We start from the raw sequence: 14219 nt of genomic DNA on the forward strand, positions 1-14219 counted from the left end.
TATATTTTTGATATGCAAGGCAAGTTAAAATAAGCCAGGAAACATTTTCAAATATGAAACACAGCATGTTTTGAGAACACATTCTTAAGCTGGAGCCGGTGTTTTTCCACTAAAATGAGTTCCTATCATCCTTTCAGCACTCTATGTAGAAATAGAGACCTTAGTCTTTGAGAATTTTAAGATAGATGGTTTCAAAGGTAGTATGCTCAACATCCATTTTAGAACTAGGAAGCCAGTGAGCTGAGGACTAAGTTAAGTTAGTTAATACATGGGTTAAGTTTATCCCAACCACACCCATATCAGATAGGCTAGGATACAAGTGCTACTGCTCAAGGGTAACTCAGCAAGCAACTGCGCTGCCAAACACTCGAACCACTACAGCACACTGCCTCAGCATGAACCACTTACACTACCAAGCTAAGACAGTGTGCGTGTGGTATTTTCAAATTATAATATAATTCCTTGCCAGTGTTCAGCATGGGAGAGTGAGGGGGAAGAAAAGGAATATTTCTTGGACACTTAACAGTTCTGTTAAAATGTCCAAAGACCCATTATCTTTAAAATTCATGTTATTATTCCTCACATAGTGATTTATACGCTGCTAGAAATGGATCACTGCCTTGTTGTGGCGAAGGGGCTTGCGTAACTCAGTGAAGCCATAAGCTATGCCGTGCAGGGTCACCCAAGACGGACAGGTCATGGCAGAGAGTTCTGACAAAATATGGTCCACTGGAGAAGGAAATGGCAACCCACTCCAGGATTCTTGCCAAGAAATCCCCATGGAACGTATCACAAGGCTAAAATTGATGACGCCGGAAGATGAGCCCCTCAGGTCGGAAGGTGTCCAATATACTACTGGGGAAGAGCAGAGGGAATTTCCAAGTAGCGCCAGAAAGAGTGAAGCGGCTGGGCCAAAGCCAAAAGGACACTCAGCTGTGGATGTGTTCTGGTGGTGAAAAGAAAATCCGAAGCTGTAAAGAACAATATTGTTCTAGATGCAATGATGGCTAGATAGCATCACTGATGCAATGAATATGAACTTGAGCACACTCTGGGAGAGAGCGGAGGACAGGAAGGCCTGGCGTGCTATGCTCCATGGAGTCATGAAGAGTCGGTCTCAAGTTAACGACTGAACAACAACAAGAAGAAATGTTGGGCAGGGATGACCAACTAGAGAGTAGTCCCCTGAAGCAAGTTAATGTGGTCCCACCTACTAGAAAGAAACCTCATTGAACACAATGAGACTTACAAGTAAACATTCATAGGGCTGAACTGTAAGTCTGTGTCCTCTCACTTGTGTTCCAGGAAGGCAAAGGATTACTACCAACTTGCCTCTTGAGGATACCTTTCAGGAAACACATTTATTCTTCAGCTGCCCCAATTTGTGAACTTGTACCACCAAACCTCATGTGTTCCATTCCTGTGAAGCCTTATTTCTATGTGATGCCCCCCTTGAGTCAGACCTCCCATGACTGCCAAAAGTGTTTCCAAATAATGCAAAAGTTGGCCATCACTAGTCGTAGTTGAGTTATTCAGAGCATAATCCTATGCATGTTTAGACAGAAAAAGTCCTACAATTCCTAGCATGCCTCAGGCAGCCATGCTGGCTAGGGAATGCTGGGAGCTGTAGGACTTTTTTCTGTCTAAACATGCATAGAATTGTGCCCTTATATATTTATTAACATTTAGATACCACCTTATTTGCTAAAAGGCTATCAAGGTGGTGCACAATTTAAAACAATAAAACCAAGAACATTCAAAACAGGAACACATTAAAACATTGGCTACATAATTTAAAAGGCTAAATTTAAATGATGTGTTTTCACACCTGCTTTAAAAGCCAAGTGGAGGCCACTTGACTGCTTTCTTGGTGTTAGATGACAAAGAGCAGTAGAGGTAAGTGTCATCAGCATATTGGTGAATAACTGCCCAATTCAGAACTATATGAAGTAGACCCTGGTTATCTACATTGGCAATGGCCAAAAATGGAGAGGGATGGAGCTAGTTTAAGTGCATCTAGAATTGGAGCCTCCTTGGGAATAAGTCCTAATTGAGCTTAATGGGACTTCTTTCTACACAGACAGGCACAGGACTGCACCGTCAGTCATTGTAACTGGGTTGTTATTGTTTTAACTGATTTGTAACCTGTCTCCAAGCCTTTACTATCCAAAAGCCAAAATTAATTTTAAGTTCAAATAAAATTTGAGATCTTTAATTTCAACTTTAAAATATCCAAGCAAAATAAAGTGATGGACATTAGATAGCCTGGGCACCTTCAGAAAGAAAAAAACATCTCACAGTGTGCAGAAGTGACTCAAATCTAGACTGAACAGCCCAGAAGCCATTAACATGCAACAAAGGATGTCTGAGTTGTGGTTACTTATTGGGACATGACAGTGGGCCAATATGGCCTTTTAAAAAAAATTAGTGAGAATTTTCACCCAAAAAGCAAGATTGCCCCTACATTTTTATAGATGGCATTTACAAATGGAAATGCCTCTTTAAAAATAGAGGTGTACATTGGAAAGCAAACTTTTAAAACTAGTGTCAACAAACCTTCCTTCTAAACTTTGCCCCAGTGAGGCTTCAGTACTGCTGGTAAGCTGTTCTATATACTATGCAATAGCTATCTCCTTTCCTGGCTACACATACTCAAGTTATTGCTGAACAATGCCATTAAGCAAACAGGGTGTTCATGAATTAACACTTTATATAGCCCTATGACTGTAAAACAAAACCACAGGAATCCTTAGCAAACTTATTTTCTTCCCTTTTCAAGTCAAGGGAATGTAGGTCATTTGACTTAACGATTGTGTCATTAAACCCATAGTGCTCATCAAAAGATGCATGATGAAATCATTCATCTCTTTCAGTTATAAGATTAGCTAACCCTATCAGCAGTGGAGAAAGCACCATTCTGACAACAAAACCACAGAGGTTTTTAAAACATTTAGGGCTTTGCAATTTAAATATGTAAAGATGCCATTATGCCAAACAACTTCCCATGCTTTTTGAACTTGGGGCCTTTCTTCCAAACTTACTCTACCACCTTCTTTTACAATTATGGCAGCACATCCCTTAGTCATGGCCAATAACAACTAGTTTTTACTCAACAGATGTAGACCTACAAAAACAAATCCATTGCACTTCTGTATTAGAAGTCCAATACAGTAGCATTAAACTTATAATCTGGGCTGCAAAAATCCAGTTACCTGATCACCAGCTGTATTTTTAGAAGTGGTCATGGTACTCAGGAGAAAAAGTAGAACATTCAGCTACTGTGAGAAGAGAGGAGACATGAATAACTCACACTTCCTGTCACCACTTTGGTGTAACATGCAAAGCCACCCTTTATGCAGCTTCCTTATGTACACGGAGTTTATTTCTTGGTAACAGGGCTACATACAATTGGATGCCAGCTTTGGTAGAATCCTACATCCACAGGTAGAAGTTCTACTGAAATAAGTAGAAATTACATTTCAGTAAGTGTGTTAATATACAACTGCATACTTATATGAAGATTTAGGTCTTAGAATGTTGTAGTAATACAGTTAAGTTTCTGAACTGAAGCACAAGGTTTTGATCCCACTAGATCAGTTTATGTTGTTGTTGTTCAGTCGTTCAGTCGTGTCCGACTCTTCATGACCCCATGGACGATAGCACGCCAGGCCTTCCTGTCCTGCGCTCTCTCCTGGAGTGTGCTCAAGTTCATATTCATTCCATCGGTGATGCTATCTAGCCATCTCATCCTCTGTCGTCCCCTTCTCCTTTTGCCTTCAGTCTTTCCCAGCATCAGGGTCTTTTCCAGAGAGTTTTCTCTTCGCATTAGGTGGCCAAAATATTTGAGCTTCAGCTTCAGTATCTGTCCTTCCAATGAGCACTCCGGGTTGATTTCCTTTAGGATGGACTGATTTGACCTCCTTGCAGTCCAGGGGACTCGTAAGAGTCTTCTCCAGCACCACAGTTCGAAAGCATCAATTCTTCGGCGCTCAGCCTTCCTTATAGTCCAGCTCTCACAGCCATACGTTACTACTGGGAAAACCATAGCTTTGATTAGACAGACCTTTGTCGGCAAGGTGATGTCTCTGCTTCTTACTATGCTGTCTAGCTTTGCCATAGCTTTCCTCCCAAGGAGCAAGCGTCTTTTAATTTCATGGCTACAGTCACCATCTGCGGTGATCTTAGAGCCCAAGAAAGCAAAATCTGTCACTGCTTCCATTTCTTCCCCTTCTATATGCCAGGAAGTGATGGGGCCAGATGCCATGATCTTAGTTTTTTTAATGTTGAGTTTCAAACCAGCTTTTGCACTCTCCTCTTTCACCCTCAACAGGAGGCTCTTTAGATCCTCTTCGCTTTCTGCCATTAGGGTGGTATCGTCTGCATATCGGAGGTTGTTGATAATTCTCCCGGCAATCTTAATTCTGACCTGTGATTCATCCAACCCGGCGTTTCTCATGATGTACTCTGCATATAAGTTAAATAAGCAGGGTGACAATATGCAGCCTTGTCGTACTCCTTTCCCAATTTGGAACCAATCGGTTGTTCCATGTCTGGTTCTTACTGTTGCTTCTTGACCCTTGTAAAGGTTTCTCAGGAGACAGGTAAGGTGGTCTGGTACTCCCATCACTTTAAGAATTTGCCACAGTTTGTTGTGATCCACACAATCAAAGGCTTTAGCCTAGTCAATGAAGCAGAAATAGACGTTTTTCTGGAATTCTCTTGCTTTCTCCATGATCCAGAGAACGTTGGCGATTTGATCTCTAGTTCCTCTGCCTCTTCGAAACCCAGCTTGTATTTCCGGTAGTTCTTGATTCGCATACTGCTGAAGCCTAGCATGTAGGATTTTGAGCATCACCTTGCTGGCATGTGAAATGAGCGCAATTGTGCGGTAGTTTGAACACTCTTTGGCGTTGCCCTTCTTTGGAATTGGAATGTAAACTGACCTTTTCCAGTCTTGTGGCCACTGCTGAGTGTTCCAGATTTGCTGGCATATTGAATGCAGCACTTTAACAGCATCATCTTTTAGGATTTTAAATAGCTCAGCTGGAATACTGTCATCTCCGCTAGCTTTGTTGTTACTAATGCTTCCTAAGGCCCACTTGACTTCACTCTCGAGGATGTCCGGTCTTCAAAATATGCGAGATTTCCTGAACCAGCTCATATTTTGGTCTTCCCATGGACAACTAAGATCTATTCCACATAAACATCAGCGACAGATACCGGAAGCTCAAGTTGTCCAAAATGTATGCTCTGGAAAAAGCCACCAGACCTATGTTGCAAACCACTGCATGGATACAGTTTTCCAAATTATTTCACAAGAGTTGTTAAAACTTTTGTTTTGTCAAGTCTTTAAGGGACTGTTTTTCAAGTATGATTATGAAGAGATTTTAAATATTGTTTTATTTTGTTTGGAGGAATTGTTTATACAAAGCTTTGGGCTTTTTGAAGAACCGTATAAAATATTTTAATAAAAATATAAAAATATATTAATATTGTTTGGTCAGGTCAGTTCAGCTGAAGCATTCATTCTTATCCTGGGATTGGTTACAGGCACCATTAAAACACACACATTTAAAGGGAAGACCCTAGAGAAACACACACAGATCTGTCTCTCAGCATTAATTATTGAAACAACCCAGGACATAAGCCTTTCCTTATGAGATCTGGAGCAGAAGAAAAGAGGAAGAAAAGGCTACCAGAGCACACTTTGGGAGGAGCTTATACCTCCCCAGCAATAGTCTATGCTTCCCTAGCAATACCTTACACCAGTCTCCCACAACCTGGTACCCTTCAGATATGTTGGACTATAATTCCCAGTATGCTGGGAGTTGCAGTCCAACACATCTGGAGGGCATAAGGTTGGGGAAGGCTGTCTTAGTTTTGCCTACTTCTTACTAAGTTTGTAAACCTGCGTCTCGTCTGAGCCAGTGTGACATAGTGATTGGAGTGTTGGACTAGGACTGGGGAGATCTAGGTTCTAGTCCCACTCCGCTATGAAGCTCACTGGGTAACTCCGGGCTAGTCATTGATTCTCAGCCTAACCTACCTCACAGGGTTGTTATAAGGATAAAATGGATAGGAGGATCGTGTATACCACCTTGGTCTCCTTGGAGGAAAGGTGGGATATGAAAGAAAGTCAGACAGACAGACTTCACACTGCAGGTGACAGCTCTCATGTTTGAATGCTCCTCCATACAAAAAAATCCCAATGCATAGAAAGGTATGTCAGACAGAAGGCTAGACTGTAACCTCTCTGTAAATATCTAGTTTTTTGTGTGGAGAGTGTGTTTTGTTTTTTAGTAGAGGAACATTCAATCAAGATAACCCTCTCCAGAAATCTTACATGATACACTTGGCTGTACCAATGAGAACTATGCCTTAAAGAGAATTAAACCTTAGAGAGAATGACTTGATTTATGTCATGAGCAAATGTTTCTCAAGAGTGTCCTTACTATGAGTATACACTGACTTGAGTTCTTTGGAGGAAAGACACAATGTAAATTAAATACTAATATTATTACACCTGTGTATTGCCCATCATAAATATGAACACCTCCACAAATTAACCCATCTAATCTCATAACCACTAAATCGTAGACTTTAATAAGCCCCCTATAGTGCAATCCTATACATGTAAAGTTAGAAAGTTACATGAAATTGGTAGAACGTACAAGTATGCAATGCACTGAAACTTTGGTCCCTTAAAGTTTCACACTAGCATTGCGTTTCTGCTATTACAGCCTAAAACGACTAATCTCTGAATCTTCAATCTTACCTATAATTGGGTGGGATAAATTATCACTTATGATAGCCATGCTTACTCATGTTAAGTCCCATAGAGTTCAGTTAGATTTATTTTCCCAAAAGTGTACAGGTACTTAGAACATTAGTTTTGCAAATTCTCAGAAAGAAATAATTGCAATGACAATTTTACAGAAGGGACACTCAGGCTCACTACATGTGTTAGGTTTCTGGACAAAGTAGTAGTTTATATTTAGGAATACACCTGAGCAGTTGCTATTTATAAATGTTGCACATGTGTATAAGTTGTGCCACTGACTGATATATCAGCAGATACCAGATATTAAGTCGTGTCCAAAGCTAGTCAGAGGATCCATAACCGAGATCAATTTTAAATCAATTCCCAACGCTCTAGCTGCTAAAATGGCTCTCTAGTCACACCAGTATTTTCTCACACGATTTCAATTTATTACCTAAGCCATCCACTAATGCTGCTACTTCACTTTATCATTAATGTTACATGAAGTATACAAGAGTACCTGGATGACTGACATTCCTTGTAGCACATACCCAGATAAATTTTTAACTCAAAAATTGTCACAAGGAAAGTGGAGACCACCCCACGTTTACATAGAAGTCACACTGAATTTAATGGGCCTTACTCCCAAGTAAGTGCACACAGGACCGCAGCCACAAACCAATTTAATATTTCCATTTCCCCAGAGTCCTTCAGCTAATAGCTGTGAAGTACTTTACAAATATAACTAGCTCTTTTCACCAAGTGCTGTCACCCTTTGGCAAAGGAGATTGCTCACAATGAAGTCTAGCTTGATGTGTGGGAGAAAAAATCACCTGCAGGACCTCATGTGCACATTATTCCATCAGGCTCTTGTGTATGTTTACTCAGATGTGTGTTTAGGATTGTAGCCTTGGTTACTTTGGAGGTGGGGGAAGAATTATTTGCTTTAAAGTTTGCTTTGTTTTAACTTCCAGAGGGATAAGCTAGAGCCCACAAAAGCATACATCGTCATAATAAACTGTCTTTATACCGTATTACATATGTATTTCAGTGTAAACCACTTAGAAACTTTATTACATTACTTTATATACGCATTATATATAATAAACAAACATGTTACATCTCTCAAATGTGCCATAATCTTTGTTATGTCCGTTTATCTTTTCAAAGCACAAAAACAGTCATTCAAAAGGGACATAACACTGTGTGTGTGTGTGCGCGCGTGTGTGTTTTAATGCCATTACCCATTTCTTTTGTTTATTATAACAAGGTACTTCAATACACTCGAAAAGCGAAGCTTATACAGATGTATTAGTTGCTGTATGTAACGGCTGGGGTGGTTTTTTCGTTCTTTAAACTCTTGGGGTGTGCGTGTTTTAAAGGCACTTATCACTACACCTGGAGAAGATAAGTGACTTGCCCAAGGTCAGCAGCAACAGCCCAAGAGCGGGAGGCCGAGGTCAACGCACCGAGAGGCGCGCGCACGAGCACCCTCGTGGCCTTGAGCGGCTCCGACCGCGAAGGACCCCCGTCGGGCACAGTGGCCGAGGGCACTCGGCGGGGCAGCCGCCCCTCAGGGGGCCCGCCGCCCGCCCCTCAGGGGCCCCGCCGCCCGCCCCGCGCTCCCCGCCCCCCTTACCTGACACTTCCTCACTCCGGTGTCCAGCGGCGTCCGACGCTGAGGGGGCCGGAGGGAGGGAGTCCCCACGGTGCCGCCGGCGCCTCCGGGAATCCCGCCCCCTCCACCTTCTTTCCGCCGTGGTGGCCGCCTTCTCTCCTCCTCCTCCAGTTCCCCCGTCGCCTCCCCTTTGCCCTGGAGCGTCACCATCGCAAGAGGCTCCGCGAGCCAATGGGGGACCGCCTCGGCCGGAGGAGGCGCTCGCGTCAGACACGCCGGCGAGACGCGCTCGGAAGACGGCGGGGTCTACTCGGCCAAAGGCACCCTGGGCAATGTAGTGCGTGTGTTTCGAGGGGGCGGGCGCGACGTAGCGACTGAGGGCGCCCCCGCGCTGGTGGAAAAGTAGGACGCGCCTCGTTCCCCCCGTTGCAAAGGGTCAGGTGTTGCGTGTTCGTTACGCAGAAGGCGCAAAGAGGAACGCGGATTTCGGGCGGAGGGGCGTTACAGAACTGTTCCCCGGGTGGGGAGTTTAAACTGGCGGTTGCGCGATTTGGGGATTTCAAAATATAAGGGAGAAGTGGCATAAGAGCGTAAGAAGAGCCATGCTGGATCAGGCCAAGGGTCCATCTAGTCCAGCGTTCTGTTCACACAGTGGCCAACCAGCTGTCAACCAGGAACCCACAAGCAGGGCATGAGCACAACAGCACCCTCCCTCCCATGTTCCCCAGCAACTGGTGTACACAGGCTCACTGCCTCTGGGACTGGAGGTAGCACAGAGCCATCAAGACTAGTAGCCATTGATTCCTGGCCATTCTCCAAGAACTGGTCCAATCCCCTTTTAAAGCCATCCAAATTGGAGGCCATCACTACGTCCTGTGGTAGCGAGTTCCAGAGTTTGTGCGCTGGGTGAAGAAGTACTTCCTTTTATCCGTCCTGAATCTCCCACCAATTAGCTTCATGGGATAATCCCAGGTTCTAGTATTTTGAGAGAGGGAGAAAAATGTCTCCCTATTCACATTCTCCACACCATGCATAGCTTTGTAGATCTCTATCATGTCTCCCCGTACCCTCCTTTTTTCCAAGCTAAACAATCCCAGCTCTTGTAACCTCTCATAGGGGAGATGCTCCAGCCCCTCGATCATTTTAGGGCGCAATCCTAACTAGGTAGACGGCTGCCTCCGACCTCGGAGGCGACCGCCTATCCAAAGCAAGGCAGGAGAGTCACAAGGGGATCGTTCCCTTCGCGCCTCTCCTGCCTTGCTATTTTTCGCTAGACTGCCATTTTTGGCTGTCTAGAGGCGGGGGGCCAACTGGGAGAGGAAGCTGCCGTACAACACATAGGATGTGTCGTATGCGCAGATCCACTCTCCCTGCCCTGGAACGCTCTCCAGCCCTGCCCCTTTTCATTCACTCTGTTCTCATCTTCCAAGCGCAGAGGATGGGGCTTCTCCGCGCTGCCTCGGAGGCAACGCAGATGAGGGGGGCAGTCAGTTGTCCAGGAACTGACCTTGGAGGACGGGCTCCAAGGTCGATTCCCGGAAATTAGCATATCCTATGGCCCTCTAGACAGTGTCTAGCAGCCATAGGATTGCTCTCTTAGGGCGCAATCCTATGCATGTTTAGACAGAGAAAAGGCCTACAACTCCCAGCATTCCCCAGCCAGCTTTGCATAGGATTGTGCCCTTAGTTGCCCTTTTCTGCACTTCTTCCGGCTCTACAATATCTTTTTTTAGGTGTGATGACCAAAACTGTACACAGTATTCCAAGTGTGGTCACTCCAATATCATAAGAGCAGTATAATATTTGCACTTTTGTTCTCAATTCCTTTTCTAATTATGTCTAACATGGAGTTTGCCTTTTTTACAGCAGCCACACACTGGGTTGACATTTTCATTGAGCTGTCCACCACAACCCCCAGATCTTTCTTGATCTGTCACTGCTAACTCAGATCCCATGAGGTTATACTTTTGCCCCAACGTGCATCACTTTACACTTGCTTACAGTGAACTGCATTTGCCACTTAGGGCATCTCTACACCAGGCTAAAAGCCTGCATTTAAAACGGAGCTTTCTACTTCTGTTTTAAATGCAGGATCACGGCAACTTCCTTTTTCACGTGCTTCCTTTTCCCCTTCCCCCTCCTTCTCCCTGTATCTGAGTCTTCCATTATCTTTCATTGATCTCCCTCCTCTTCTTGCCGCTTTTACTCTTTTCACAGAGGAAACTGAAGTGGAACATAATGGGGTAGTTTGATAGCTCATTATCTGCGATCTATTTAAAAATGGAACAAAGGGCATTTAGTGCAGGAGAGGCCTGGAATGAACACGGCGTCATGTAAAAAGCCCACAAACTTCCGTGAAGGAGCAATCTCAATCACAGGATAAAAGCTCAGTGTGAAGGAGCCCTTAGATGCCCATTCTCCCAGTTTGGAGAGATCCTTTTGGAGCTCTTCACAATCCCTTTCTGTTTTATCCACCCAAAATACTTTGGTGTCATCGGCGAACTTGGCCACTTCACTGCTCACTCCTAATTCCAGATCATTTATGAACAGGTTGAAAAGCATCAGTCCTAATACAGATCCCTTTGGGATCCCGCTATTTACTTCCCTCCATTGGGCGAATTTACCATTTATTCCTACATTGTGCTTTCTGTTATTTAACCAGTTACTGATCCATAAGAGGACCTCTCCTCTTATTCCATGACTGTTAAGTTTGCCTGGGAGTCTTTGGTTAGGGACTTTGTCAAAACCTTTTGGAAGTCCAAGTAAACAATGCCTACTGGATCACCCCTGTCTTTATGTTTATTGACACTCTCAAAGAACTAAAAGGTTAGTGAGATTGGACTTACCTTTGCTGAAGCCACATTGATTCTTTTCAGCAGGGCTTGTCCTTCTATATGCTTACTAATTTTATCTTTAATAATACGTTCAACCAATTTACCTGGAACAGGTGTTAAGCTAACAGGCCTGTAATTTCCTGGATCCCCCTTGATCCCTTTTTGAAAATTGGTGTTACACTGGCCATCTTCTAGTCCTCTGGTATAGAGGCTGATCTTAGGGACATGTATATTTTGGTTAGAAGATCACCAATTTCATATTTGAGTTCTTTGAGAACTCTAGGATGGATATCATCTGGGCCTGGTGATTTATTTGCTTTCAATTTGTCAATAAGGTTGAGAACTTCATCTTTTGTCACCACTATTTTCCTCAGTAAAAGGAGAAGGGGACGGCAGAGGATGAGATGGCTAGATAGCATCACTGATGCAATTAATATGAACTTGAGCACACTCCGGGAGAGAGCAGAGGACAGGAAGGCCTGGCGTGCTATGGCCCATGGGGTCACGAAGAGTCGGACACGACTTAACAGCTAAACAACATTTTCCTCAGTTCCTCAGACTCCCTTCCTGAAAACATCCGTTCAGGCACAGGTATCTGTCCTATATCTTCTGCAGTGAAGACAGATGAAAATAATTCATTCAGCTTCTCTGCAATCTTGTCCTCCTTCAGTATTCCTTTAACTCCATTGTCATCCAACGGTCCAACTGCCTCCCTAGCTGGTTTTCTGTTTCTGATATATTTAAAGAATTCTTAATTATTGGCTTTGATATTGTTAGTGATATGCTCTTCAAAATGCTTTTTTGCATCTCTTATTGTCTGCTTGCATCGCCTTTGTGCAAGCTTGTACTCCCTTTTGTTTTCCTCACTTGGGCAAGACTTCCATTTTCTGAAGGAAGCTCTCTTTTCTCTAATAGCTCCCTTAACACTGCTCATTAACCATGCCAGCGACCTCTTAGACTTGGTGCTACCTTTCCTAACCTGTGGGATACATTTTAGCTGGGCTTCTATTATTGTGGTTTTGAGTAATCTCCAAGCATTTTGAAGGGATTTAATCCTCTTGATTCCTCCTTTTAACTTTCTTTTTCACCAGTTCCCTCATAGTAGAGAAGTTTCCTCTTCTGAAGTCAGATGTTACTGTGTTGGACTTCCTGGGCAATTTCCCATTTAAATATACATTAGTATATTAGATCTGATAGCACTGTGATCACTGTTTCAACAACATTTACGTCTCGTACTAGGTCCTGGGTGACACTGTTTAGGATTAAATCCAAGGTCGCCTCCCCTCTGTTTGGTTCCATGACCAGCTGTTCTAGGGCACAATTGTTTAGGGCATCCAGAAATGTAACCTCTTTGTCATGACTGGAACATGCCCTTATCCAGTCAATGTGGGGGTAATTGAAGTTGCCCATTATTACAACACTTCCTTGTTTGGAGGCCTCCCTGTGGCATGGAAGTCTCTCAAGGCCCACACTTGATTTAAGGTTGCTGTCCTATGCAGTTACCTGGGAGTAAGTCCCATTAAATTCAGTGTGACTCACTTCTGAGAAGACAGGTATAAGGCTGTGATGCAACGTTGTAATCCAGTGCACACTTAGGGTGCAAGCCTATGACCATTTACATGGGAGTAAGCCCCAGTGAATTCAGTGGAACTTACTTCTGAGTAGACATGGATGGGATTGTGCTGTTACCTGGAAGTCTCACTAGATTGAATGGAATTTACTAGATTGAATGGAACTTACTTCTGAGTAAACCTGCTTAGAATTGTACTGTCAGACAGACACATACTAGGTCATTTTCCTCACCCACTCCTGTTAGGCAAACCACAATGATTTAGAAAACATGATTCAACATGCCTCATATAATAACATCAAACTGGCTTTAAAGACTTCTGTCTAAAACAAAAATAGTTTATTTATATGGCTTCTAAAAATGGTGCCTCCTTATACCTCTAATCTCGAGGGGACAAACAACAGTGGGGTGACCCCCCCTTTGAAGCCCTTGATTGTGAGGTTCCAGCCACAGATCAGGACTTTCACAGGCATCTGACATCCTCCAGCAAAAGAATTCTTATGTTCTTTTTGGGCGCAATCCTATGGATGTTTAGACAAAAAAAGTCTTAGGACTTTGTGTAGCATGCTGGCTGGGGAAAGCTGCAAGTTGTAGGACTTTTTTCTGTCTAAACATGCATAGGATTGCGCTGTTAGGCACCTAATCAGAAACTGAAAGCCCATCTTATGATTTTATACGTATGTTATGTTCCTAGGCTTTTAAAAACATCTTAAATTGACATCCTCCCCAGGATCTCCAGGCAGGGCTAGGAAAGGGTACGCTGCAGAGCCACTGCCAGTCAGAGTCGACAATACTGGGCTAGATGGGCCTATGGTCTGACTCAGTATAAAGCAGCTTCCTATCTTCCTATTCATAAGGTGTAGGATAAAATGTGTTGACAAGAGGGATGGCATTAATGCATTTCATCATAACAAAATATAATCAGTCAATTTGAACATTTTAACAGCATTGCCTTAAATCAGGGATGGGGAACCTCAGGCCCAGGGGCCAAATCCAGCCCTCTGGGGATCACCAGAAGGCCATGCCCCCTTCCCCTGGCCTCACCGTTTTCCCCCCAGCCACTGATCTTTTGGTGGTTACCCAGCTTTTGTGCAGTTTTTCCCCTGTTCAAAAAGGTTGAAATGCCTCTCCTAAGGCTTTGTTATTGGCAGTGCGAGCTTTAAGCTACAACGTGCTGGTATTGTTTGTATTTTGAGCTCCACCCCTTTTGCCTTTGCCCTGCCCCCTTTGTCTTTGGCCCCACCCTCCCCTGGAATGCAGCCCCTGAGAATGTATCCGAAATTGAATTCGGTCCTCTGGCTGAAAGAGGTTTCCCACCCCTGCCTTATATGTGTAGGATATGCTTTTATTAAGTCTAGACCTGCAGTACTGCTAGCATTGTTCTGGAACATAGGAAGCTGCCTTATAATGAAACAGACCAATGGGCACTAACTGGTA

At 43.7% G+C, this 14219-nt stretch overlaps 1 protein-coding gene across 5 annotated transcripts in view; it reads right to left on the minus strand.

Annotated features, from left to right (window-relative positions):
* The window catches only part of ADIPOR2 (adiponectin receptor 2), a 44010-nt gene extending 35454 nt beyond the window's left edge, over positions 1-8556 (minus strand). For 4 of the 5 annotated variants that reach the window (XR_014784240.1, XM_084809310.1, XM_084809314.1 and 1 more), the window contains exon 1: positions 8400-8556. The gene's annotated coding sequence lies outside the window, so the exon portion shown is untranslated. Of the gene's footprint in view, positions 1-3212; positions 3279-8399 lie in introns of all 5 variants that reach the window. The other variant, XM_084809316.1, reaches the window with a different exon arrangement.
* Positions 8557-14219: the final 5663 nt, after the last annotated feature.

Source organism: Heloderma suspectum, chromosome 7, assembly GCF_057233095.1.
Source record: "Heloderma suspectum isolate Gila_16-S chromosome 7, 16-S_ref, whole genome shotgun sequence".
In the NCBI taxonomy this organism is placed as follows: domain Eukaryota; kingdom Metazoa; phylum Chordata; class Lepidosauria; order Squamata; family Helodermatidae; genus Heloderma; species Heloderma suspectum.